Source organism: Podarcis filfolensis, assembly GCF_964270895.1.
Source record: "Podarcis filfolensis genome assembly, chromosome: 12".
NCBI classification, from domain to species: Eukaryota; Metazoa; Chordata; class Lepidosauria; order Squamata; family Lacertidae; genus Podarcis; species Podarcis filfolensis.
The window spans coordinates 39,466,459-39,491,365 of record NC_139614.1 but is presented as its reverse complement, the minus strand read 5'-3'; the positions used below and the strand labels follow the sequence as shown (position 1 = coordinate 39,491,365).

Genomic DNA, 24,907 nt, shown 5'->3' with positions numbered 1-24,907 from the left:
CATACGGTATCAAGAGCATGCATACATGTCAGTTCCAGAGACAGCAATGTTTAGTCATACAGCTGCCCTGCAAATGGACTTTGGGAGGATTTGGAACCAGCAAAATAATTCTCCATTTTTTATCACAAGGAATCATTGTAGTCTGGCACACCACGTAAATCGTCTTAATATGGGATTAATGAGCAATGGCATACAAAAACTGGTTGAAACATCCTAGTAACCTGGACCAAATGAGGGCCCAGTTATGCAAAAACAAGTTGTGAGGATTTCCTCTAAAGTGATATCCCTGCCCCTCTCCCCCCAAAAAGGAAAAGAAATCAAAATGGCTGACTAAAATGTGTCTTGGAGAAGTTTGGTGCAGTTTTCAAAAGAACTTATTTCAAACCTTCAGCCTGTTATTTCAGTACACTGGGCTGGCTCGGACACAAGACTAAGACTATGGTTTAGTATTACATGAATAAACCTGCACAAGAATTTGCCCACCAAAGCCTTGAGTTCACACACTTCCCCCTTCCCTTTTGGTGAATCTGCTTCTGCTGTATAACTAACCATAGCTCATTGTTATATACGAACTCCGAAAAGCTATGGGCATTGAACAAGACATGGTCATAAACCTAGGAATAAGATTATTCTGACCTCAACATTTCAGTTGACACTGGTTTTGTTTACCCTGTGTTTTAAGCAGAGGCAACCACAAATCCAGGACCAGTATGCCTGTGCCTTCAGCAAGATGAAATATATACCAGAATGTTTAGAGTCAAGAAGATATAAAAGTGAAGGTGGGGGGCAGGGAGCAGAAGAGAAGCAGTACTGTTGAAGGCCTGGAACAAATGGCCGGAAGATTCTGCAGAGGGCAACTCTGGTTCCAAGAGGATGAATAAGCAGAGGAAATAGGAGATGCCTTAGTCTTTGCCCCATTGGAAAGGTGATATCTCTGGAAGGTTATATCAGGTTCTTTCATTCTAGCTAAAATTAAGACCACTGCGTATGTTAAAAGGGGGAAAGGAAATATTGGTGGGGGTGGAAAAAATATATTCAAAAGCCTTTACACTTCTCAAAAACATTAACAAAAGACTTCCCTGTTAGGATACCCTTTTCCTAAATCTTTATTCCTCCTGTTTTGTAAAATGCGAAGGTTCCACAGGTTCTTCTCCTGTTTCATCCATTTGCTCAAGGTCATGTACATAAGTGAATTTTGTAATGCATTTGCCACTATTAGAGGTACCCAACAGATGTTTTAGACTACGACTCCTATCAGTCACAGCCAGTGGTGTTCTTCAAATGTTTTGAACAACTGTGCTGGCTGGGACTGAAGCGAGCTATAAACCAAAACATCTGGAGGACACCATATTGACGAAGGCTGCAATAGACGGAAGGCGTTCCCCAGCTACAGTCCATGGGCCTCCAGGAATCTGATAGCTTCATTCAGGTGGTCCACAATGGGTCTGTGACTGAAGGTGGGAGATGGCACATCCATCGCATTAAGCATTCATACAGTGGTACCTCGGGTTAAGAACTTAATTCGTTCTGGAGGTCAGTTCTTAACCTGAAACTGTTCTTAACAACCTTAGGTACCACTTTAGCTAATGGGGCCTCCCACTGTTGCCGCGCGATTTCTGTTCTCATCCTGAAGCAAAGTTCTTAACCTGAGGTACTATTTCTGGGTTAGCGGAGTCTGTAATTATAATGGCTACAACAGCCAGAAAAATGAAGTGATCAGCCGAAACCCTCAGCAATTTTCAAGTGGTCATAGAGGGGGAAAGCTTGGGAACCACTGGACTAAACACACGAGCACATTTTGCATGCTGAAGGTATTTATTTATAGCAAGGACACGCGTTAGCTCAGAAATGCTAATTTATTACTGCAATGCCACCAGCACCCTGTTCCTAGAAAGCATGCCATGTTAAAACGATTGCAAAAACCAGTAATCAAATTTGTCCCGGCCCCAAAAGAACACAGCTGAAAGACACCATAGACATAATTAAGTGGAAGGGAAAAGGAGAGGACTAAGAATTTTCCTACCAAAACCTTGGGTCATATATCTATCTAACTTGAAAACTAATTGAGTCTTTGCTCTTAAAAGTTAACATCTTGCCAATAATTACCATGACTGGAAGACCAGAGGGGGGATTTTTATTTTTATTTTTAAGAAAAAGAAAAGAAAGAACCTGGGTGGGTTTTCTTAAATTTGTTTAATCAGCTGTCAAACATTCTCTGTAGAGAGTCAGTTTCCTTTTGTATTGTGGGAAATCTTTCTCCTGAACTTTATCCAACCGCTTAAATCTTCATTACTGCTGAACCTAAACCTTGCATGTGTTCCTTCAGCTCTAGACTGCATCATTTCAAGCTTAACCAGTTAAGAAGGATCTGAAAACTGTTTCTAAGTGTTAGGTGTTTTTCAAAATGTATCAAGTAGACCAACCTCTTTCCCCAAAGAAGCTTTGCGCTGAGGTTTCTTTCACAAGTCAGAAGAAGGAATAATTATGAACAGACAGGGGCCAGAAATTATCAGCCTTCAAAGCCTTTCAGAGTTGCGCATAATATAACAAGGAGAAGAGGGGGCCGGAAGTGAGGGAACAAGATTGAGAAACTTATTCAAAGGGTTTGCTGCAATGTGATTGCAACTAAGAAAGGATATTGAGAATAATAATATTGTGTGTTTTCAGCAATGAAAAACTGTTGAGAGAATGAACTAGCTTCTGAAGTGCAGAAATTGTTCCAATGCAAGACAGGGCCATCATAAGACACTCTGCTGTCTGAGAAGAAAGGTAAGATGGTGTTCCTCTCCATACCAGGTACAGAAGCTGGCAGCTGAATTTTACTTTAACACTGGTAATGCCACAGCATCTTCCACTGCACCAGAGGGGTGGAAAATGGCTTACAAGGATCAGGGCAGGTCATGTGGAATAGAGAGCTCTGTCCTTTGACAGAGGGGGTTGGTCAAAGGGGATTCATGAGGAATGGCTGGTGGGTTGCCCCTAAAGCCCCCATCATAAGCCTCCCAAGGCAACCAGCTCTGGTCTTCCAGATGTTGCTGAACAACGACTCCCACCAGCCCCAGCAATGATGGGAGTTGTAGTTCAAAGGTTCCCCATACCTGCCTTAAATGTCCTGTAAACATGGACAATGGCCTTGGGTGGTAGATATATACACTAGCTCCAGTAGGAATGTTTATAAATGAGTCTCCTTAAGAAAGGGCTGCACCACCTTGATTTCACAGGGAGGGGCAGCTTCTTCTGGAATTTCCATCAAAATATTACACCATAGGCAATACTTTAAAAGACAGCATTTTCTGGCAAACACTTTGGCATGTTAAACTAAACTGATACAACATCTGCATGAGGGCTCTACTCACAACAGGAATAAACATGCTGCAGTGAGTTCTAGACCATCTAGCTTTAACGACTGCATTGTGAAGACAGTATGATTAGGCTTCCCTGCCTTGAAACTGGCATCAGAATCTAGGAGTTGCTCCAGTTCATTCCATGCAGCCTTCTCCCCCTTGGGTCCTTAAATCACACATTCCTTCATCCCTGACCAGTGGACAAGCTGGCTGGAAATGATGGGAGTTGGACTCCAAGAACAAAGTTGGGGAAAGCTGATGTAGTGAGTACTGCTAGACAATGCAGAAGAGTTTGTGCAGAAGTCACCCCTGCAAACCAATGGTCAAGCTACTACAACATGCAGTCTGGCTCTCAACACTAAATCCTCAGGCTAAGTAAAGTCCAATATTATGCAAGATAATTTTAGAAGCCAGGCAGCTTAGATTTCATGAGCTTTAGTCCCAATTTAACACATACTGAACAGTAGGACACATTTTCCATATTAAGAATTATGTGATTTCCATAAAAACAATATGCCTGGCCTGCTAGAAGTGAACCAAATTCTTGAGGTGCATTCTGATGTGGGGTTTATTGCATTAGTTTTGCTGGTTATAATGCTACCACTTCTGTCTTGGTTTCTAATATTCTTTTTATACTGCATTACCTGTTGCATTCTGGAACTGTGGCTTTTTGATCAATATACTGCACACCCAAAAGGTGAGGTTTGAAATTGGATGCAAAATAGTCTGCCATAAATGGTTGTTCTTATATAAAAATTGTAACAAAATGAACATCTCATTCAAACTACATTTGTCTATTTTATGGAGCTTTATTAGCACTAAGGTAAAAGGTAAATGACCCCTGGGCAGTTAAGTCCAGTCAAAGGTAACTATGGGGTTGTGGCGCTCATCTCACTTTCAGGCAGAGGGAGCCGATGTTTGTCCGCAGACAGCTTTCCAGGTCATGTGGCCAGCATGACTAAACCAGTTCTGGCGCAACAGAACACTGTGACGGAAGACATTGAGTGCACGGAAACACTGTTTACCTTCCTGCCACAGAAGTACCGATTTATCTATTTGGTGAGCTTTTGAACTGCTAGGTTGGCAGGAGCTGGGGCAGAGCAACGGGAGCTCACCTCATTGTGCTGATTCGAACCTTCTGATAAGCAAGTCCAAGAGGCTTAGTAGTTTAGACCACAGCGTCACCCACGTCCTGCACTAAGGTAAAAGGTAAATGACCCCAGTCAAAGGTACCCACAAACTACAGTTCAGCCCAGCCACATCTTGACATCAACCTCTTGGGCCAGTGGCAGTGGTAAATAGATGTGCAGACCAGAGGTTCCCCATGGCTATACTACAGAGCCAGACATGTGCTCCTGGCCTACTTTGCTTGCCAGCTCAGTGAACTGAGCTCTCATATAATGCAATATACCTTAGGGCTGCAGTGTCCAAAATTCAAGGCTAGACGTGGCACAACTGCTGCCTAACGACCATTATTAGTTCCTTCAACTTGACAAACCCAGATTCTCTCTGAATCAGGTTGCACTTCACCACTTGAACCTTATAATAGGGATTTTTTTTTTATTTATTTTTTTGCATACATCATGTAACCTGCAGCGACTTCTTCCAGGTCTAAACAGTTACCATTCAAAGCACAATCAATACCTAGTGGCAACAAAAATGTTGAATACAGCAGCAAGTCCAGAGAAGTTATTTTTGCTTGTTGAAGCACATCGCAAGCTCAGTTCATGGGTGTAACTCAACACTTGATACCTCTGAACTAATTTGTTAGTACTTAATGTTTTGTTTTGCTCTGATTGGTACATGTATTGTATTGATAAATTGTGTGGCTGGGACCCACACACATGCTTGGTAGGATGGGATGTTTGACTAACAGCAGGTCTTCGGTCAAAGAAAATTTGGGAACTGGGGTTGGAGAGAGAACAAACGAGAATAAAAACTGAAAAACTGCAAACATGTTTTCAAATACCTGCCAACAAAATCTCTAACTGCAACTGGTGACATCACAGGTTGAAAGGGTGGTTTCCCAAGACCTTAATTTACCACAAGGTCACTTTGGGCAGACACTGTCACTATCCTTTACACAGTGTTTTCTTATGTCATTATTGATCAGGCCATAGCTCAGTAGTAAGATAACATGGTTTGCATCCTGAGTTCAATCCCTGGTACCTCCTGGTGTGGCAGAGAAAGACTCCAGTTTGAAATCCCACAGAGCTGTTCCCAGTTAGTGTAAACCAAGATAAATAACTTGTGTACATCCAGGTGTTGTTGGGCTACTTTCTATCATCTCTGACTATTGGCCATGCTGGCTAGGGCTGATGGCAGCTGGACTCCCAACAACATCTGATGGTCACTTAGATGTTTTCATACACCTAACTACAGTATATTAAGACTGCAGTAACATGGCAATAAGGACCGGTGGCAATGGGATCTTTCTACAGTCTATAAAATGGCAGCAACTTATTTCTTAGCATAGTCTCCAAACAAGTATAAGCAAACAGGGAAATATTAATAACAGGGATGGAAAGTGTTACATATGACTATGTTTTTTCTAACAACAACAACAGCCATAATCAAGCAACAAGATCAGATACACTCACCCTCTTTTCACAGCCATTGCTTAATCTACATAGCAGATATTTGACCTCAACTTCTGAGGCCAAAGGGGTTGCGAAATCAGAAACATTAAACCCCCTTTAAGGAAGGCTTTGTGAAAAACTGCAGGTCACCCTGTGTTCATTTGAGTTAGTTCTAAAAAGGCAAAGAAGTGCAGAAAGATAGACTCACTTAAGACGCAGGTAAATACACTAGTAAAGACAGGTCAAGAACAAGAAAAGGCAAGCACCAGAAAAGGGTGAAGAAAGCTGTTGTAAACAGCTCAAAGCACAGAATTAACAAAGCACACTTTTACGTTACAAGAAAGAATAGACACGGCAGCAAGATGAAGTGGTAGATGCATAAAGGTGAAGTTGAAGTGGGAAAGGGGGGGGGGAATCCTCAGAAAGGAGATTGCTGCTGGAGGCAAGTTCATATGCATTATTTTGTGCAAACACATGAAGCCGCTTTATCTCCAGTCATATCAGAACACTGGTCCATTTTGCTCAGTACTGTCTACTCTGACTGGCAGCAGGTCTCCAAAGTCTCAGGCAAAGGCCTCCTCCAAGTCCACCTGGAACCCTCTTAAACTGGAGGCCCTGGGGATTGATTGTGGGACCTTCTGCATGCAAAGCGGATGAGCAGGGGCAGAAGTGGCATTCATCATTCATTAAGTAAATGCAATCCCTTCTCTCCAAGGACGACGATGAAGCATCTACCTCTGCTAGTAAAAAGGAATGCTCAGTTATTCCTTAAGATGTGTTTGTAATGTTCAGGACACAGTTGGAAGGAGGTTTGTTGACATATTTGTTCCTTGTAGCTATGGTGCTGTTGTACCATCTGACGGAAGGTGTCATGAACTGTCACTGAAACATCTTTGAGTGTTGCCCACACATGCCAAATATGAGAGCCACGTTCAGGGTCTACATCAGTCACACAAAAAACAAGGCATCCAAAGACAGATAATACGAAAGCGGCTGGCGCTTTTCACTCTCACACCCTTAAAACAACCATGTTTTCAAGCTTGTGCACACACAAATGTCTGCTCCACCTGCTATCACCCTTGAATCCCCCCCTTTAACATAGCACTCTTATTGTTTCTCCCCTCCATTAACAAGGAATGACAAATCGTTCTTTTCCAGGAAATATGAACACCATTGGAGCAAGGGTGAATTTAATATAAAAACACACACCACTGAATCAGATATTAGGGCAAGGTTTTTATATCACACAAAGCACACACAAAACCACAAACTGCAGCAAACTGAAGACAACTGGATGTTCTGAGGCAACAGCTGGGATATTTTCTTTCTATATCTATCGTTACTTCGAGTCCACATGCACGATCATCTTTAGCATATGAGCCAACTCCTGGGGCCGTGGGGGCTTAGGCCCCCACAATAAAATATTTACCCCCCTCCCCCAGTTGATGGGCATTGCCATTCAAATGGTGTGCATGCACCATTTGATTGATTATGCGGGGCAGGGCTTACCTGGGCCCCCACAATATTTTATTCAAGTTAGCACCCTTTATCTTTAAGAGGCAGGTAGGAAAGTGACCAATACCCTTTAATTTTGTTTCAGTTTGGAGTGGGTAGTTGCAAATATCCAGGGGCCAAATGAAGGTACACCAGTCACTTCCTGCCAACCATTTTTTATAAAATTGGAAGTCACCTTTAACCATGGTTTAAAGTTATATCTGCAAAGATGTTAACCATAGTTCATGCTGCCCATGGTTCATCTCTTAGCTAGAGGTTGAAAGTGAAGCCTGGACATGGTTTGCAAAGAGATGTTGTTTGGTAGAATAGCCGTCATCTTGTTGCTGCTGCAGAAGGCAGTCATCAACCAAAACATTTTGGACAAGTGATTGTTTCACAAGGACTAGTACAACGGATAAAAATTTATATTTCAGGATTGTTTTGAGGGTTTGCCTCTTCTTTTGTTTCTTCAGTCACACCTTTCCCCAACAAACCATCAAGAACAGCTTGACACTGCAGGTTTCAAAGCTCACCAATATTGCCGTGAATTTTTTACTTCCAAAGTATTTAGATGACCACTTAACATCCGCTGTTTTTGAGAATGAGGTTAATGGTTAAAAAAGAAAGGGAAAATAGAAAAAGAAACAAAACCTATCCATGCCCCCTCAGTTTTTTACTGCTACAATTTAATTGTGGTGAGCAACATTATAGAAGATATTCTGTAACTATTAGTTCAACCTATTCTTTTAGAAAACACCAGGAGGTTCAAACATTAAATGTCAGAAACAGATAAAGTTAGGAGTGAGTTGGACCCTTTCATTGGACCAACATTATTGGGGGGCAAGGGTAGCAAGCTTTTGGGTTATACAGAGCTGTTCCGTAGGTAAGGTCTTACAACCTGATGCTGAGCCTTTCCCCAGCAATTTGAGACTAACCATATAAGGAAAGGATAATATTTCCAGCCAGATTGTCACCCAGTTCCAGACACAGGATTGAATTTCTGCTGGGCGGGTCAAGCTAAAACTGACAGGAATCTACCAGGGTCAAGGAAATGGTCAATGGGTTTGTCACTTGACAGTGCTATGGTTGCCATCTTGATCTCAGCAGTCAGCACAAATTGCTATAGGAACCATTGCTACTCTTCCCTCCATACACCAGCTGCAGTCTGAGAGAGAGAGAGAGATTAGTAGGTTCTGCTCGATGTCTCTTTCCTGGTGTTTGGCAACTTCCTGCTAATGAGTCTGCAAGAGCTACTGTGCCAAGAAGTTATCATGTTGCTTCACTAACACAACCATATGAAACACATACATCCAAAAGTACTAGTAGTAGCAGCTGGTCAGTTTCTAAATAGTTCTATATACTTAATTCAACCCTTTCTGCACTCAATATTTTCATCTAAATAGGGCATTACTTTTCTTTTATATTGTGCAGTTAAAAAAAAACCCCTCATGAAGCGTTGGAGCAAATTAATCACTATTAATATTTTATCGTTTATGACCACTGAATTGACATGTCAAATGCCCTCCACTTTGAATGCACATATTCAAAGGGCTGGCCAGCAGGACATATGTACATATATTGTACATATATACATATATAGGTAATGGTAAAGGACCCCTGGACGACTAAGTCCAGTCAAAAGCAACTATGCAGTGTAGCGCTCATCTTGCTTCAGGCTGATGGAGCCAGTGTTTGTCCACAGACAGCTTTCCAGGTATTGTGGCCAGCATGACTAAACTGCTTCTGGCACAGCAGAACACTGTGACAGAAGTCAAAGCACACAGAAATGCTGTTTACCTTCCCGCCTCAGTGATACCTATTTATTTACTTGCACTGGCATGCTTTCAAACTGCTAGGTTGGCAGGGGCTGGGATAGAGCAACAGGAGCTCACCCTGTTGCGGGGATTCAAACCACCAACCTTCTGATTGGCAAGTCCAAGAGGCTCTGCGGTTTAGACCACAGCACCACCCGCATCACTGTACATATACATATGTATATACATACACAAAAGCCTGGCCACCAGAACTAGTAAACACAGAAAATCAGAAGATCCAACATATTATCTACACTCGCCTGGGCAAAAGCAGCTGGCAGGGCCAGGCAGAGAAAAATTGTGAAACAGCTGGGAAATGCAAGGCACTTTTGAGCACGCTGCAATGTAATCCAGAATAATGCTACACGCTTGCAGGCACACACACCATGAAGCAGGAGCTGGAAGCAGCCAAACACAAGCCTGGCGCATAGACTGCAGCTGCCCTTTATTTCAGACCTAAGCACAAGTGGATACAAGTGGGGCTTGCAAAACTAAGTTGACTTCATCTAAAGCATCTGAATTCCTTATGAATTCCATCTTCCTGAATACCAGCGTCTGAATTTTTATTTACCTAGAATAACTAGAAGTATCTGAGAGGTGGCAGAGCTTAGGGTGTGTGTGTGAAAGGCATGCTTTGCATTGTTTTAAGGTTCCAAATGAAAAGACTGGCATGTCCAGTTGAAACTGTCAGCTATATACCAATAACCACGATGACTTGAGACAGACAAACCCAAGTTCAACTCTTCAAATTCTACCTCTTAGCCCATGAGCTGCCGAAGGAAGGTGGGATAAGATGCAATCAATCAAATAAACAGTGCAAGGTATCGGGACCAGGGAAGCCTTGGAAATGGTCAGCGTGTGTTGCATAAGAACATAGGGAGCTGTTTTATACCAAATTGCACAATGGGTCCACCAACACTGACTGGCAGCTGCTCTCCAGGTTTCTAGACAAGGAGAATCCCCAGGCCTACATGGAGATGGTGGGGATTGAACCAAGGACCACCTGTATGCAAGGCTCTGCCACTGAACTACTGAGCTGCAGCCCTTCCCTTTGTAAACTACGGGTACTATAGATGAATCCTGAACTGAAGAAGGCCATCTCCAATAGATTTAAGGCTTGTCCAAGCCAAAGCAGGACATCTCTGAAGTGCCCCCAGCTGAAGCAGGGACTTCCAAAACAGTTTGAGGTTTGCTTTTTCAAAAATAAAAATAAAAAATGCTGGTGTCTGCAAAAATTGAAAAAATAATAATCCCCATGCTTGCCACATTAGGAAAACATTAGGTTGGTGGGGAAAGGAGGTGACTGACAAATCTAGTTTCTAACCAGTGGGGTTGATTTTACCAGGGGTCTCAAATCTTCGTGCTTTGGGGGAGAGATTTTTGAACTAATGCATCACCCTGATCTGGTCTGTGCTCTTTGCTAGTTCTGTTAGCAGTGCTCGCTTGGAAAATACTAGGCATTCAAGCTCTCCTGCATCTCTGTCACATGTCCACATATCCACTCCTGCCAAATGAGCTTTGCACCTAGTTTCTGTAAGTCTGGTGTCTTTTACTGTGTCAACTGAGTAGGAACACCGAAGCTGTTTTTTCATACAGCATAACTCCATAGTTCAGGCATCCATCCTTCTGAAAATGTGAAGATAAATTCCCAAGGGGCAACTCTGCAAGGTATTTTTCTTTTTTCTTTCTTTTCTTTTTTGCCAGAAAACCACAAGGAGAGAAGTGAAGGCCTTTTTCATTCCCACCCTCAAATATCAGTTTAAGAATGATCAGTACAAAACCCCCTAGATCCATTTGTCTGCAATTTGGCAGCTTTCTTACTTAGTCTTACTTTTACAATGTATGCCATTCTTATACCATTTGCCCATGAAACAATAGAGATTAAATGAATCATTTTTAACTGTCCCCCAACTCTAAATGCTACCCTTTTGAAAAACAATTAAAGCTACCCTTCTGAAGTTTTTCAGGATTCATCTCCTCAGAAGGGGCTGCTACATCTTAAAATTTAATCTAATTATGGAAAGAAAGAAAGAAAGAAAGTTAAAAAAAAACAAAAAAACCCCACTATAATTATGAAAGGGGAATGCAAAAAGCTTATTCTTACCAATTAGGATTCAGCTTTGACCCAAAGCGAAATTAGACACCCACCAAATCAGTTCAGCACCAAATCAGCAACAAATCTAAAGTACCAAATCAGGCTCAAAACCAAATCTTGCTGTCAGTGCACCTCCCTAGTTGTAACATGTAAGGAGGGTTACTGAAAAATGGCATTAAGATCAAAATAGCGGTTGGTTAATAAGATAAACCCCACAGTTGGGCAATAATGATTTGTGGGGTCAACCAAGGCATCACAAATGTGATCCAGATACAAATAAAAAAATGACACTCATCAACATTTATATTTGAATTTGAAATGTCTATGTTTCACTTGATTCCTTGTAGTTTCTGGCCAACAATTAAAATTAATTCACCTTTCCTTGGTGCAATTAATTGTACAGCATCTTTGTAGTCCTTCTTCCCTCCCTAAGGATGAGGCCACAACTTTCATTCCATTCCCCTCTTATCAAGGCCTTTTCTAATTTAGAAGCAGATATGATTTTACTGCACTAATATACTGTACTACATTTCAGCTTAAATCCACACAGAGGTGCTATAGCTGATATGGCACTCTTAAGAAATGCAGAGGAACAATCCACAATATCTAAGAACTTATCCTATCCCAGCACACCAAAAGCCAAACAATTTACAATGTTGCCTTTGTGCCTTAAAGGCTCGGGGAGAAAGAGATAACTGCTGCCACTTTTAAAACAAACAAAAAAGAACAGCGTGTACATACTTTTAAAAATTAAATTCTTATGAAATGCGCTTTCCTGCTAAATAATATAAAAACAATCAGACAGACCCCTCTCAATCCACATCACATGTGAACGATAATGTTTTCTTATTAAGATTTGGAAGGTTTAAAAACAGCTTCCAGCAAAACATCTGTTGCACAATAATTGCGATAAGAGGGAGCAGAAATATCCAGGGAGATTAGGACGAAGGCCACCTTTTCGTTTGGAAAAACGTGTTCAGTTTGAGTTGCAACCCTGCTGGAGTAACACCACCTTCTACACAAAAGATTTCAGCAGAGTGTTTTGTGCTGCTTATTCCAGCAACATAATGATGATGATGATGATGATGATGATGATGATAATAATAATAATAATAATAATAATAATAATAATAATAATAATGGCATGATCTAGAAGGGGGGCACCTTTCCCTCTAATGATATTACTCCAGGAGCAGACACTCACATGGTTCAGAAGGAAGAGGATTTGCATCACAAAAGCTACATTAAGCACTACGAAGCCCCTGAAATACTGGTTGCCACACCTCTAGAAATGATAATAAGCAGCCATGTGAAAATCTTATGTCTGGGCTCTTTAGTTTTTAGGGGGGAAGGTGAGTAAGAAGGTACATGATATAGGTTTACAAGATTATGCATAGCATGGATAAAGAGAAGTTTTTCTCCCCTTTCTTATAATACTGGGTTCAAGGAGTTGGGCAGTAAGAGATTCAGGAAATACTTCTTTTCACAGTACATAGTTAAACTATGGAATTTGTCACCCCAAGGTGTAGTGATGGGTGGCTGTAACAATGGGATGAGACAAATTCATATGTGGCTTCTAGTCATGACGGATACACGTTGCCACCAGAATGCAAGTGGGAGAGAATTACAGTGGTACCTCAGGTTACATACACTTCAGGTTACAGACTCCGCTGACCCAGAAATAGTGCTTCAGGTTAAGAGCTTTGCTTCAGGATGAGAACAGAAATCGTGCTGCGGTGGTGCGGCGCCAGCAGGAGGCCCCATTAGCTAAAGTGGTGCTTCAGGTTAAGAACAGTTTCAGGTTAAGAATGGACCTCTGGAACGAATTAAGTACTTAACCCGAGGTACCACTGTATTGCAGTCAAGTCCTGCTTGTGGGCCTCCCATAGGATTCTGGTTGGCCACCATGCAAACAGAAAACTAGACAAAATGTGCCCTTGGTCTGATGCAGCAGACACAGCCCTCCTTTAAGGCCACTTTTTAAAAATAAAGAAAAAGTAAAGCGTCATCTTACAGATCGCTTGAAAGATGAAATCGTTTCTGCATCCCTTTTGAATTGCTTCACCGGATCGTACCATTGCAGCTATCTAACTTAGTATCCTGTTTCCAACATTGGCTTGTCAGTTTCTAGAAGCCCAGAAGCACAACGTGAAACCAATGGCCTTCCCTTATTTGTCTCCAACCTTTAATCCTCAACATTGTACTGCCTCTGAACATGTCGCATCTGAGATTACCTCTCAGGTGCCAGCTCAGAAAAAGTTGTATTTTAAGTCCTGGAGGCATGATTTACCAACTGTAATTAAACAAATGTAATTAAAAGTATATTTCCATATATAGACTCCTAGTACATTAAGGAAAGCTTCAGCACAAGCAAGTTGTAATAACTCCAGGGTAAAGAAATTATGAATATTTTAAAGCGGGAGGAAAACTAGGGTGGGGATAGAGAAAAAAGGAACAGTTTAAGAAAAATAACGACACCTGCATTTGCATGGAAAGATGTTGCTTGTTAAGTTAGGAACAAAAAGCCTGTGACACTCCAGATGTTGTTGAACTCTAACCTTCATCAGCTACAGCCAGCATGGGTCAAGGATGATGAGAGCCTAAGTCCAACAACATCTGGAGGGTCACAGCTTGATGCTCAGTTTCTAAAAGTCTGCAATCCTATGTACACTTACTTTGGAGTAAGTCCCACTGAAGTCAGTGTGACTTACTTCTAACTAGATATTCATTGGTTTGAGCTGTAAATGATTTTGAACAATTCAATCTTCACCTGGGTCTAAACTTAGCACTACAGAATTGTAAAAGTTCTAACTTCCTATTGCAAAGAGAACTGAGGAATTAAAAACAAACAGGATGTTAACAAGGGAGAGAACAGTAACCCAACGCCCATTTCAGCTCCATCCACAGCTAAATTCTAGCACCAATGTGCAAAATGAAGTAATCAGGAAGTGTCCACACAGCCTCCAGAGACGAAATATGAAACAACTGAAATTTGCACAAGATGCAAATCAATTTCACAAGTTGTAGCAATGAGTACAAAAGGTATTTAGAAAGGCTCCTGTGTTCCTGAATTTCATTTTCCATCATCCTGCTTTCAGGCAACTGATTATACCCTTGTTACTATCAAAACAGTAATCAACATTAACAAAATGTCAAGTTACATAACAACTTGAAGAGGAGCACACAAATGTGCCTATCTAGCCAAGTGTTTTACTTTTAGGAAATGTTTGCTAGCACTGCAAGCCTTAATTGATTAATCAGTGCAACCAATTTTCATAAAAGTTGTAACCTGAGACCACACTGTAGGTTTCTCGCAATCACAGCCTTCCCTCCAGTTTCCAGGAAGGAGGTGCCGGCATGGGAAGGAGCTGTAAGGTGAACTGTTTCCCATAAAGCCATGGGCTCTCAGTGATGACCAGAGAAATGACAGGGAGCCAAACTGCAGTTGCTCTTATACCACTGAAAGCAAGGTGAGGGGAAAGCTGCAACTGCAACCCAACCTCTGACAGGTCCCCACTGAAGTCGCCAAGATCTCGCAAGGGTTTATTCCTGATTGTACCATCCATGTGCCAGATTCAAACAACTGGGGCATGCAATGAGCTCAGACCTTAGGGAAGAACTCTTTTGTCCTTCCCTTGGTACCCAGCTGGGCAGGAAGGAAGGAGGAAAGAGCTCTGACCCCACCAGCATGCAGTGCCCCAAATTAGGCCCAAGGGAATGCTACCCAGAAAACATTCCCCAGCCCTGATATAGAGTAAGCATTATAAGATAAGAGGTGTCGTCTGCATCCTGCAAAGAGCAGACCCTGGCAGGGATGCAACAAATGGTTGTCTTAGTGGCTGCACTCAGGTTCTGGAAGTCTCTGCCAAGGGAAGCCCATCTTGCCTTCTTCCTGCTGGCCTTTCAGCAGCAGGTGAAAACATTGTTTAGACAGGTCTTTGACCTGGTGAAGTGGTTACAGTGGTACCTCGGGTTAAGAACTTAATTCGTTCTGAAGGTCCGTTCTTAACCTGAAACTGTTCTTAACCTGAAGCAGCACTTTAGCTAATGGGGCCTCCCACTGCCACCACGCCGCCACTGAGCGATGTTCTCATCCTGAAGCAAAGTTCTTAACCTGAGGTACTATTTCTGGGATAGCGGAGTCTGTAACCTGAAGCGTCTGTAACCCAAGGTACCACTGTATTATTAAACTGCCCGGTGATCCGATCAGATGAAATTTAATTAATAATAATAGTTTTATTCTCTTCTGCAATGTATAATAAACAATTATTGTTTAAAACGTATTGACTGTCTTTGCATTTTTCACCCATAAGAGCCTAGTGAGGTTATGATGAACTCCTAGTGTTTGTTCAACTAGCTGCTGTTTTTATATATGTTGATAGTTTTGTTATTATTGAATTTTGTTTGGAATTGGATGCTGTAGCCACTTTGGAAAAGCAAGGCATGAAATGTAAACAGAATACATACAGATGGCTTTGCTTTGGGGAGTAAGGGTTTGCCTGCAGAACTTGGGGGGGGGGCTTTCAATGAAATCTGTACACATTTTATGTAATTTCCTGCTCTGAGCTGTTCAGGTTTAGGCAGGTCACATATCAACAAAACAAACAAGTGGGCAAGCAGGGTCTCTGGGCCTTGGATCTCTTGAAGAACCTGCTGCAAGTCAAGTTGTACATATCGGTCACCTCCCTACAAACACCAGTAGTGATGAAAAGATTCCAAAGAAGTGAGCCTTCTCTTTTATCAAAAGTTATTTCATTTTCTTCCGGAGTGAAGTGACAGACCTTCCAGATGTTACTGGGCTCCAATTCCCATAAACACGAACCTACATGATGGATGGCACGAAGAGATCATGGGATGAGGTGAAGAGATACATCTCTTTCATCTTCCAGAGGAATATGAATTATATTCCAGAATAAAACATTTGGTTGTCAATACTGCTGTTCTGTTGTTATGGCTTATGCTGTTTTATTTGATTGCTGTATTTCAGAGTTGTATTGTGTTTTCAGTTATTTGTTTGCAGTTTTGTTAGTATGAGCCACCTTGATTATTAGGAAAGCAGGTTGAAAAATAAACATTTAAAATAAAGTTTTGGTCAAGGGAATGAACTCCAGGTCAGTAGGAGCAACACTGGGAAAGTTTTCATCATCCTTTGACTGGTGTAGAATTCAGCAACCAAGTTGCTCACCAGGGCAAGACGGTTTGAGCATATAATACCAACCCTCGCTGCCAATTAGTTTCCGGACCCAATTCAAAGTGCTGGTTTTGACCTATAAAGCCTTAAATGGCTTGGGTACACAATACCTCAAGGACTGCCTCTCCCCATATGAACCAACCGGACCCTGTGACCATCATCTGAAGCCATTTCATGCGCCTCCTCCACGAGAGGTCTGGAGAGTGGCAACGCAAGAATACACTTTTTCTGTGGTGGCTCCCCACTTGTGGAATTCTATTCCCATGGAGGCTCTCCTGGCACCCTCATTGCATCTTTATGTGCCAGGCAACAACATTCTTCTTTTCCTGGGACTTTGCCTAATTAATCTACGGCATTTCGAACTGTTATGAGTTTTTGTGGTTTTGTCTTGTAAACCACCCTGTGACCCTCAGATGAAGGGCGGTATAGAAATTAAATAAAAATAAAAAGTAAAACAGGGATGGGAAATCTGTGGCCTTGCAAAGGACATTGGACTACAACTCCCATCAGCTCCAGCCAGCATGGGTGATAGTCAGAGACGACTACTGCTGAAATACAGCAACTTCTGGAGAGTATCAGATTCCCCCCCCGCTTCACATAAAGTGGGGGCTGCCAATGTTTTGGGGGGCCTGTGGGCACAACTACAAACCACAGACTCTGTCATGGGCACCGCACACCCTCTGTAGCTGAACACACACCAAAACCTGTTCTACTGGCTACAAGAGAAATGCTTATTTCAAACCTAATTTCAGTGAGGGAAGGACAGTGGAGTGGACCCTACAAGCACCAGGGAAGGCCCCTGTGGGAACATATGCTTTATATTATAAGGCATTTGGCATGAATTTTATTGAGAACCCCAACATTCTGCACAATAATCATGTGGAGCCCAGTTGACAAATTATGCAAAATGAGAATCAAGAGTTTTTCATGGTCTGCCCTCTTCCCAAGAGCTACCTGAGTATTTTCAAATCCCGCTATTTTAAAATACCCATCTCCAGCCACACAAGGCTAGCAGATCATGAAGAATTTCAACCTAGCCTTCTTCCAAAGTTATTTTTTATAATCTGCAGAGAGGGCTGGTTTTTTTCCTTCCCTCCCTGGTTTCAGCTATGCAATCCCAGTACCGGCAGCCTTAAAGGATGCAGTCCAAAAAAAGCTTTACTGCTTGGTTCATTCTAAATGCATATAAATTAGCCAATTAGAGTGAAGCTCATGTTCCAATAGGAGATGCCTCGCCATATTTGAGTGCCCTTTAACCATTATAGAAGCGGAGGGAGAAAAATACCAAACCGAGGGATGAACTTTGTGGTTAGGGGGTGAAGACATCAATCAGGAAAGTTGGCTTGAAGCAAGACTGAAATCCAGGAGACAGTGCAAGCCTACGCATGTTCCGAAGCAAGTCTCACTGACCTCAATAGGGCTGATTCCCAGGTAAGTCGATCAGGGATTGCAGCCTAAATGAGCAGAACTCCCTGTCCTTTGCCCTGCCAATGGTGAAGGAAAACTAATGCAAAACTAAGCAAAGGATTGTTTACCACAAAAAAACTAGTTCCATCAATTGAAGTAGTCTTCCCAAGTTCCCCCTCCCTCTACTGCTCAATTCTCTGCATGAAAGTAAAAAAAAATCGCCAGCTAGAGGCGAACTCTAGAAAACAGTAACTTTGACAAGCACTGTGACAAATTGGCTTCAGAAAAGAAACATTTCAGATCCAGAACCCACCCCCCTTTCACAATCGGCCACAACTCCTTTCACAGCTGCTACGGCCTGCAGAAGGTCTTGAGAGAAGCAATTAGTCCTGAACTAAGACAAGACATTCAAAGACAGCCGGAAAGTAATTGAACAATTCAACAGAGTCATGCAGGAGGTGACCCTGGACCTGCTCTGCAGATCCCCTTCCAGAAAGGGAGACTTACTCAGCTTAGAGATTCGCGGAAGCAAGAGAAGCCTTTGTAACTCTCGCGAAGCTCCAAGTGGAAATATGAGCAGATCCTTTCAATGCCTTTCTGAGCCACACTCGCCAGGTAGCGGAAGGACTCTGCTCACTTGCAGCGAAAAGCTCTGAAGCTCTCCTCCTATCCAGAACAGAAGTGGGCGTCGGGAGTTTCCCTGAAAGAGACGCTCCTCGAAGCAACTCGGCGTCCAGAAGAAAGACTTTGTTTGCACACCCAGCTGTCAGCTATAAGGAGGCGCTGCTGTTACTCGGGTTTACGGGGGCGGGGGGAGCCCGCTGCGAAAGCAATTACGCAGCTGCTTCATGAGGGCTAGCGCCTTAGGAAGCCACGTTTACTCTAGAGCTGTTTCTCTCGCAGGGCTCCCGCCGCCTGGGAAGCCGAGCCGGCTGCTTGGGAGAGAGCGGCTTCGCCTCCAGCCCAGGGTCTCCCCCAGCCCGAGGGCTCTCGGCGGCAGCTGGCGAGGTTACACAACGAGGCACAGCCTGAAGCCTCCTCCTCCGCCGCCCCCACCCCCGGCCCTGCTTCGGCGCTGCCTTCTCAATGGACGTTTGTAGCCGAGCAGCTTCTGAGGCGAGCCGCTTCCCGTCCCCGCCGAGAGCGCCTGCCGGCTGGTTGGCTGTGTTGTTGCGAAGAGAAGGGAAAGGCCAAGAGTCGTGACCTTTCGCTCCTCTTTCCCCCAACCCAACCCTCCCTCGCTCCTCCTTGTCCCCTCAGAAGGGCTCGTCCCCAACCTGCCCCCCCCCCCCCGCCGTTTGTCTCTCCTGCCGCCACAGAGTCCCCGTTTCGCTCCTGGCGTCGCCGGCGGCAGCCAAACGCGCGTCGGGGGTCGCTCGCAGCCCGCCTTTCTTACCTCGGGGCTCGCGGGGCGCCGCCGCCGAGGCGCCCGCCACCTGCCTCTCCTCAGCTCCCGGGAGCGCCTGGCCGAGGGGAAGGCAAGAGCGCAGAAGTTCCCAACAAAGGAGAGAAAGTTCGCCGCCTTCTGCTGCTGCTGCTGCTGCCGCTAAGCGGGCGAGGAGAGCGAGCAGCTGGCGGGGGGCGGGGAGGGCGCGCGGGCGCCCAATAAGAAAGTTCGGCTCGTGCGAGAGCCGCCGCCGCCGCTGCTGCCGGCCGGGCCTGGCTTGGCTCGAGGGGGAGGTTGCTGCTGCTGCTGCTGCTGCTGCTGCTGCTGCTGCTGCTTCGGCGGCCGCCAGCGAGAGCAAACCCCACGTCTGTCTGAGGGCGCCTGCACGGGAAGGCGCGCGCTGGAATGGCTCCTGGCTGGGACGGAAGGGGAGGGCTGTGGGTGGGGGAGCCGCCCTCCGCGCCGCCGGCGACACAAGTCGGGGTGTGGGGGGCGAGCGCCGAGGCCAAATATCTCCCTCGCGGCGGGGGGGGGGCGAGCTGCGCGGCTCCCCCCGCGCCCGGCGGAGGCGTAAAGGGGAAGCTCCCAGGTGTGGCCAGGCTCATTATTCGGCTTAGGCAGAGCTCAGCCCCTTGGCCGAGTTTTGGTTCTAAACAGTGACGAGAGCGCGTTAGAGCATACACGGAGTGCCTTTCCCTCAGGCACCATGCGTGCAATTGCCAGGGCTGGGCATTGTTTGGTTTCGATTTAATTTCCATGCTGGCTTCAGAACTCTGCAGCGGTTTGCCTTTCGTCATTTAGGGAGAGCCCCAGTTCCTGACGCCTCAGGGCCTGGGGAGAGGAAGCTTTCCTGCAGAAACCTCGTTGATGTTCAGCTCAGAAAGGCCAGCGAGGATTCCATGCAAACCACGATTTCTGTCTTCTTTTATTTTGGTTCAGAATGCAGCTGCTTGGGTGCTATCAGGAGTGAAGCAGGACATGCTTGTGACACTCCTTTCACATCAGTCCAGTTGGTTGTAGCAGTTTGTTTCCAGGCTCAGCTGAACATTGCTGGTACTGACCTTTAAAAGCTCAGTATGGGACCAGCTTGTCTTCAGGACGTCCTGTACCACCCACACAAACCCAGCAGGAGGCTTCAAGATGGCACTGGAGGCCCTGCTCTCAGACGGCTATTCTTGGATTGGCAACAGGGCCTTCTCCGTGGTAGCCAGATGGATGTGGAACAGGGGGTCAGCAAACTTTTTCAGCAGGGGGCCGGTCCACTGTCCCTTTACCTTTGGGGGGGCGGACTATATTTTGGAAAGAAAAGAAAAAAGAACGAATTCCTGTGCCCCACAAATAACCCAGAGATGCATTTTAAATAAAAGCACACATTCTACTCATGTAAAAACACACTGATTCCTGAACTGTCCACAGGCTGGATTTAGAAGACAGTTGGGCCAGATCCAGCCCCGGGGCCTTAGTTTGCCTACTCATGATGTGGAACTTCGTTCCCCAGGGAGACCTGACAAGTTCATTCCTGGCTTTAGGTGTGTCCGGAAGACTTTCTTGTGCAGAAGGATATTTGAAATAAAAATTACCGGTACTTTTGTTTTTAATAGACTCCTGTCTTGGGTTGCTGTGTTCTGTTTAATCTTTATTGTTTTAAACTGTGCTGGTAGCTGCTTTCTGAAGTGTTTGCCCTGAAAGTAAATATTTTACATGACATCTAAATATTCTATAGAGGTGAAGTGCAAAATATTTATTGAGAGCTAGTTTCACATAGTGGCTAAGAGAGTGAGGGTGAGCCTTCATTGTCCCAACTTGCCCCCCAAATGGTTCTGAAACCGGCATAGTATCTTCCGTGAAGTCAATCTTCAATGGGATGAAGAAACAGTTTAAGTGTCCTCCACACCTTCTCCCTAACTGGAGCGAGCCAGCAGGACTTAGGGACTTTTTTCCTCTGCGCCAGAATCTCTCATCACTAGGGATTGCTGAACTTCACACACTATTTCTGACTAAACGTGCACAGTTACAGGTAGGTAGCCGTGTTGGTCTGCCGTAGTCGAAACAAAATAAAAAAATTCCTTCCAGTAGCACCTTAGAGACCAACTAAGTTTGTTATTCGTATGAGCTTTTGTGTGCATGCACACTTCTTCAGATACCTTCAAACGTGCACAGGTTTGTGCTGCTAGCAGAACGGAAGGCAAATGGTGTATCGAATTCTGGCTTCTTAAAGGATGCAGCTGAAATCTGAAAGACCAAAGTCTGCCCCTGCTACTGAATATGTTTATTACCAGGAGGATTTCAAAATAATAATATAAATAGAGTACTTGGAAGGTTGTCTGCTGCTATACAAGTATTTAGTGTGATTCAATCATTAGTAAGCTGGGCTCTGACCACCAAGATCCAGCTTCAGATCCCTGATCAGTCAGGAAACACTATGGACCTGGTGGTCCTCTCACAGCCTATTGTGGTACTTAATAAAGTGGGATCTTATGGTTTGGCTTGGCTCATTGGATTCATGCTGCTGTGCATCTGTTTATGTTGCTTCACTGTTGGCTCTTATAATTGTATTGTATTTTAATCATGGGAGATTGTGCTAAAGGGCAGCTTATCAATTCTATAAATAAACCCAGGCCACTTTCGCTGTTTCACGAGTATGATTGAACCGTATACCAGCAAATTAAGGCAGTACAATTAAAGTGGATTTGGTGCTGTTGCACAAAAAAGCAAACCCTGAATCTCTCTTTACCCATTCTCCCCACAAAATCCCCACCCCATACTTTTTGCCATTGAAAAGTTATGGAGAAATACCCTGGAAAGTGGAATAATGATGGCATTGGGTTATATAACCCTTATACCCTCCATGCAAACAAATACGGAAGAGTGTTCAGTAAAGGTCATCTGGGAGATCTTTCAGCCATGTATGCAACCCTGAGCTCAATGCAGGAAGGGTGGGATACAAATATGAGTAAAAGAATCATAAATGCTTGGAGACAATGCTTGGAGTTTTGTGGTTCTAAAAAGTAAGGTATTGATCCTATGGTTTCTAGTGGTAACATCACAGCAGGTCTTGGGAGTCTTTGTGTAGAGAAATATAAAAACCAAATCTACATATTATTATGTTATTTTAATGTGCAAAGGACCTTACACTCTGATTTAAGTTTAAATATTATTCCATTTATTCCATTTACACCCACCCTGCCACTTTCTGCCATCTTGGAACTGAAGGAAGCACACACATGAGGTTCTGGGCATGTGTGTCTCCCATTCAAGAAATGACCCACCATTTTTAATTTTGGGGAGGCAACTGCATTGTGTGTCCTCGCATTGTGTGCTGCAAATACATGTAGCAGATGGCCCCAATAATATTTCTTCAGGTGTTAGTGAAGACTGCAGTCTTACTTGGAAGTAAAGTTTAATTGGAATCAATGAAACTTGGGATTTTCAAGTAAATGGATGCAGTGGAATATGTGGCCTAAAGCGGCAGTCCCACGTTGTCAGCTGAATTGCGATTCCTGAGCTGAAGGTGCTGATAGCGTCACAGGTTTCCTAATCAGGTGTCATGGAGATCTCTGGCTGGGCTTTTAATACAAGTCTGCATCAGGGTTTGGCCTCCTAGGCCAAAGGACGAGAAGAATGGGGGAATGTTGAGGCTAGGTTGTACTTAAGGGGAATTAGGGTTGCCAGATGTCCTCTTTTTCCAGGAAATGTCCTCTTTTTCATGCGTATGTAAAATGAGAGTCGTCACAGCGATCCATAGTTAAAAGTATAAGTTGGCAAATATGTCTTCTTTTTTGCTCTTCAAAATATGGCAACCCTAAATTAGCTCTGCCACGATACAACACTTCATGCATCCACTTGGGTGTAAGACCTAACGAGCATGCGTTCTGAAACATGCTGCACAGGTTGTAATTGAGTTTCTTCAGAACTGTCAAGCCACACTTCAGGATCTGATAGGAGGAGCGGTGCTGAGTTGCTGGAACTGAAAAGCCCTTGGAGAACAGAGTTTCTACTGTAACAATTCTATGACTCAGCTTCCTCTGGATTTAAAGAGCTGGAGGAAACAGGCTTGCCTAATTATCATTATTTGTATTAACATGCCATAGATTTTCTTCTAAAAAGTTGCTGTGCAATCAGATTGCCATTAATGAGAGGAGAATTATGAGCGCTGCTATGCCTTCCTTTATTAACTGGACCAGCAAATAAATATGCCAACATGGTGAAGAAGAAGCAGATCATCAAGACAAAAACAATAAATAATAATAATAATAATAATAATAATAATAAAAAACCATACGAGTCCCACATATTATTTCTGATTGGTCACAGGCCTGCAGCCCAAATCTCCCCCCTTCCCTTCCTTAAAATATATATGCCACTATTAGCTCTGGAACGAATTACATGCATAAAGTTTAATGAATTCCAAATCTTATGGGGATGATCATCTTACCAGGTGGATACCACTCGTGGCTGCAATCTGTATTCCAGCCAACAAAAACATTTCAAAGGCATTGAGTATCAAAAAGCCAAGCTGCAAACATAGCATCAAATAAGGGCCAATTTAAATGCAACAGCAGCCGTTATGGAGGCTGCCAAATGGCATTTGCCCACGTAGGCAGCGCCCATAGCCAGTGCAACATTTTAAAGGCTCTTAAACTATTCACCAGCCTGTATGTGCCATATGTTTCTATGCCAGCACTGTATGGCCCAGGCAGAGGCTGCACTGGAACGAGACACTGCATATAGGTCAGCATGTGGACTAACCTTTCCTGACCACCATATGGGACACTGACATACATTAAGTACTGATGCTACTTGCTCATTTCTCTCCTAAGCCCTGAGCAGTTAAACAATTAATAAGGGTGTTTGTTTGTTTTTTTGTTTTGTTTCCTCTGAATGAGAGGACACTGGGACATTCTTTGTGATATTTGCTTTGTTTATAAAGAAATACAAGCACGTCAGCGGAGCCAAATGCACACATATATAAGCAGTCCTCACAGATGCATCTCTGCATTGCAGTCTCAGAGGGTTGCTTTATTTATTTATTGTGTTTAATTATATCTTGACTTTCCTCCAAGGATCTGGAAAGCTGTGCACATGGTCCCCCTCTCTCCCATTTTTATCCTTGGAAAAAGTCTGTGGGGTAGGTGAGGCTGAGCGACGGTGGCTGTCCCAAGGTCACCTGGTAAACCTCACGACTGAAGGAGAATTCGAACACAGATCCACTCCAGGCACCAGCCCCACATTCTAACACACTACCTCACAGGATTGTTGATCTCTCTGGCCAGAGTTATGCTTGTAGCTCGCCCACCTAAACACCATTTGCACCAACCACCCTTTCGGTACCATCTCACTAGGGGATGCTGCTTATAATTTGTGTACTGCTACTGGAGATTTCCAACATTAGTCTAGATAGATAACCAGTTATGCTATAGCAAGCACCCACTCATGTCCACTTGCCTGCCATCTCAAAATAAATAAATAAATAAATAAATAAATAAATAAAAATAAATAAATAAATAAATAAATATTATTTGTACCCCAGCCACTCTGGGCGGCTTCCAACAAAGATTAAAAATACATTAAAATGTCACACATTAAAAATTTCCCT

General features: G+C 43.7%; 1 protein-coding gene across 33 annotated transcripts in view; it reads right to left on the bottom strand.

The window, feature by feature from the left end:
- The window catches only part of SVIL (supervillin), a 143,576-nt gene extending 123,232 nt beyond the window's left edge, over positions 1-20,344 (bottom strand). For 27 of the 33 annotated variants that reach the window (XM_083579130.1, XM_083579087.1, XM_083579095.1 and 24 more), the window contains exon 1: positions 19,321-20,322. The gene's annotated coding sequence lies outside the window, so the exon portion shown is untranslated. Of the gene's footprint in view, positions 1-19,320 lie in introns of all 33 variants that reach the window. The other 6 variants (XM_083579082.1, XM_083579088.1, XM_083579090.1 and 3 more) reach the window with 2 other exon arrangements.
- Between the last annotated feature and the right edge of the window lie 4,563 nt (positions 20,345-24,907).